The 4,179-nt window shown below is 34.1% G+C and overlaps 1 long non-coding RNA gene across 1 annotated transcript; it reads left to right on the forward strand.

Moving 5' to 3' along the window:
- The first annotated feature begins 1,010 nt into the window (after nt 1-1,010).
- LOC107789528 (uncharacterized) lies at nt 1,011-3,037 on the forward strand. Its single transcript, XR_001648870.2, has 2 exons — nt 1,011-1,321; nt 2,525-3,037. It is a non-coding gene; the product is annotated as an uncharacterized LOC107789528 (long non-coding RNA).
- Nucleotides 3,038-4,179: the final 1,142 nt, after the last annotated feature.

Raw genomic sequence — 4,179 nt, forward strand, 5'->3', positions numbered from 1 at the left:
ATACCAGGTCCACTTTAGCAATCATCTTCAGTTTGTATCACATGCAAAGGCATAAAAAGAGGGACAAGTGAGGGTCCATAACAGTAGGTAGAAATCCATAAGCAAACACAAGTTCGAGTATTAAAAAAAACTAAAAACAAACGACTTCAATGCAGGACCACAACCAGATAACAAAATCATCAATTACAAAATAATATTCACTTTATTTTATTCTTTAGTATGATAAAGTACAAAAAAAATATCAATAAACAACAACCCCATCATAAGACAAGAAACCCTAACCCCACATATAAAATACAAACAAACAAGCTCTAACCCACAAATAGAAAAAAGAAAACAAGATAGAAAGGTAACATACCTTGAAAAAACATCCTAACCTTTGAATTGTCTCTGAAAAGGAAACCCTAGACGTCCAGCTTTGTGATGTGGTCTGAGGAGAAATTGGGAGAAGAAAGCGAGGTGCGAGAGTGAGTTAATAAAATAAGATTGAGGTTTATTAAAAAAGAATATCGGGTCTCTGCGCTTTAATAAAATAAGAGTGATGGGTCGGATTGGTTTATTATTTAAAATCAATTATAGATGGAATGCACCAGATTGTAACACATATCAAAATCTGGTGCTAAAATTTTTATTAGTGAGGTCCGTTAAAAAAGGCATATGTGACCCACCATATATACGACAAGGGCAGGACTGAGTCCACCTTTTAACGACAGACAAATATATACAATTTCGTAGAGTGTAATGGCATATCTAGACCTTTTCCGTTCTTTTAAACATAATTTCTATTTGCTAATAACAAAAGGTGGGATATTTCGAGTAGGATACAAGGATTATATAGGTAAAACCTGCATGATTATTGAATTTGAATTAGAAAACTATTTTCAGTTTGCTTCATAAAGTTAAGTTATTGGAGTACTCTTTGGAGTTAAGTTTTCAAAGTGAAACATAGGAGGTTAAAACGTACACTTTTTTTCGCATTCTATAAACCACACGCAATTAGGGTTTCCAGTTTCCACGCTGCCGCTTCTTCACCATCTTTTTTCAGTTTAAGTCTATATATAGCTCAGTAGCAGTTTATTTATTAATTAGAGAGAATATGAGTAGTGATGAAGGGAAAAGCTTGTGAAATTTTGTAGGAAGTGGAAAGGGGATGGATGTTTAGGGGAGCTTTAGGAGTAGGTGGGTTGGAAAGATATCATATATTAATGTTTTAATAATATAAATTGAATTCTTTCCTATGCCACCCATTCCTGTGGCTTCCCATCATTTCTCTCTTTCCTTTTTCTGCAGTTGCTAAATCACTTGCATTATTTGTTTTGTGGTATGACATCTGAGCTCTCAATCTTGTTGAAATTTTATTTGTCTGCTGTTATGGAGATTTTAATTGAAATTATTGGTGGTTGATAAGTGTTCTACATTCCCAACTTAAATAATGACTAAAATTGTTTGGAAGTAAAATTCGATAGTCAATTTATGGCTGTGAATAATTGGTGAAAAGAGACGGTAGAGCTGTATGCTCAGCTGAGATTGAGTTGTGATCTGGTTTTATTTGAGAATTTGGTGATATTTTTGCGGTTTTAACTTCTGTGTTCATTGATAAAGTATTATCTCTTGGATTGTCTCATTATCAAGTTTTTCATAGTAGTATATTTGTTGTAGCACTTTGGCCGATCTATATGGTTTTCATTTTCGGAGTCTTGGTATAGCATTAGGCTGTTTGACAATTGTGGAAATCGGAAATTTTCTCACTAAACACTTTAATTACCAGAATATTGAGCTTATATATTTTATCGGTAGTGATATGCTATCCAATTGCAGTTGCTTGGGGAGGACCTAACTGCTGGAAGTTTATATGCCCCATATAATTGCCTCATCAGTACCTGATATTCTTGAACTTAATCTTGTTTGATTCATTTCTGATAAGATGTAAATCTACTTTGAAGCTTAAATGCATACTGCGTCTGATGCTTCAATCATGGCAGTTTTACTCTTCTCAATTCTCATGCTAATTCTAGTGATTGATCTAATCTTCTCTTTTTAACGGATGCACTTCATCTAAATCAAATGTTGCTCTTATATGGCTGAAGCTTTTAATGTTGTGCAGTTGTAGTTAAGAGAGTAAGGAGTTGATTTGTGCACTCCGATGATGTAGTTCTGCGTTAATTTCACCAGGCTAACGATTTCATGAAACACCCATTTTTTACTTATGAATATGTTGAATCGTCCCTTCCCTCCGAATTAGATTTTTTTTCTTAATCAGGAATTCACAAGAGCAGGAGAATCACCAGTTGATTACATTATCAACCCTACCTTAACTTCCTAACCTATATTTATCCGAATATAGTTCAATCAGGCACATCAATAGAGTAGAAACACTTTGATAAGCTGACATTTATCCATAAAATTAGGTTATTAAGCATGTCGATAACTCTTCTTTTTCTTGATTGTCTTTGAATGAGTAAAATTGATTACTTAATCAAGAATCTCTCACTACAGTTTAACTTCCTTTTCGTCTGTCGTGAAGGTAAGTCATGTTCTCTTTGAATGTTTCCTTCCCGGTGTGGACGAGCTTATTTGAAATGTCATAGTGCAACTGAGAAATGCAGAGGCAAGATGGTCTAAGCTCTTATTAGATTTTTCTGTCCTCAGAAAAGATGGAATAACACCAATTTCCTTAATGTGGTAATCTCCAGTGGTCTATCTTTTTTCTTCTGGCATCTGATTACAAAGCTCTATGAGCGAACACTCTTTTTTCTCATGTAACCCAAAGAAAAGACTGTTCTATATCTTGTTGAATGAATGAAACTCATGGACCAAGAAGTTTTTCTCATGTAAAAGGGACTACTAGTAAACATTGGGCTGGGTGATGGCAATAGACAGGGGCGTATCTAGAGTACAGCATATGGGTTCGCGGGAATCTAGTAACTTTTGCGTACATGTATTTTTATTAAAAAATTTACTAAATATTTAACTGGGAACTCAGTTAGTATTGTATATTAATGTGAGATTGCAATAAAAACTCAAAAATTTTAAATCATGGATTCGCTTCTAGCAATATACCACATTAACTCAAAAGGGGAGGTCTTCCCAAGGGAGATATCAAGCTGTCTAATCTAACCAAGAAGCACAATTAACCTGGATTTATCTTAGGCATACTCAAAATGTTCCACGTGACTGCATGTTCTTAAACTTTAGACTACATGTTTATCGAGCACACTCTGGACCGATTAATAAGCCCAACCCAACACTCATCCCTTATTAGTCTTGTACCGGGCTGGTTCAATCCACTCTCTTATCGGGCTGGTATTGATCCACTTGTCATGTATACTCAAAGGGGCTGGCGTTTGGGTTTGGGTTCGTTTTCTCTTCGGTCAGATTCACTACTGTTCAATTTCCAAGCCGGCATGAATAAATTATACTCCATTGATTATAAAGGGTTATACACATACTATATAATATATTATATTTCAGCAATTGAGTGATCGACTATTTATGTTAATTCTTTCTTTTTTCATTTTTAAATAAAAACTTAGGCCACCTAATTGACTCGAGTTATAAACTAGAGTTAACGTCAAAGTAAAATACTAGTATTAAAATAGCATAGTGAAGCTTAATACCAAACATTTAAGGGGTCAATTCATTATTTGGTCCTTTATAAAGTATCATTTTGCTGTGAGAATATTTCAAATTGTCATTTTGGTTTATGATCCTCGTGGGACCTACAGGCCATTCAAGTCATCATTTATGATTGTGTTAGAAAATTGGTGCAAATTGAAGGGCCTCATTGCAATTAAAATATTATCAAACCATATGCATAGGAAAAAGAAGCCATCGAATTTCCTTCATCAATGATCAGTCCAAGCTTCCAAATACTTCTATTGCGTGAAAAAAATAGATGCATTGAGTTCATAGATGTCTAAGTAAGTAATACATTACTTCAACTTCTGTTTTTTTTTTTTTTTTATGAAATGTTTTGACAAGGAGGACTCAAGGAAGAAGATGAACTAGAAAAGAGATTTGATTGCTGAACCAGGAGATTTGTATATTAACACTTAGGAGATAATAGTACAGAATGGAAGAGATTTGTGTTTTGAAGTAAAAGATGAACCATAACAGAGATTTGATAGTATAAGCAGGATATTTATATAGTAAAACGTAGGAGATCTTAGTACAAAATGC

The sequence above is a fragment of the Nicotiana tabacum genome, chromosome 22 (genome assembly GCF_000715075.1).
Source record: "Nicotiana tabacum cultivar K326 chromosome 22, ASM71507v2, whole genome shotgun sequence".
Classification (NCBI taxonomy): domain Eukaryota; kingdom Viridiplantae; phylum Streptophyta; class Magnoliopsida; order Solanales; family Solanaceae; genus Nicotiana; species Nicotiana tabacum.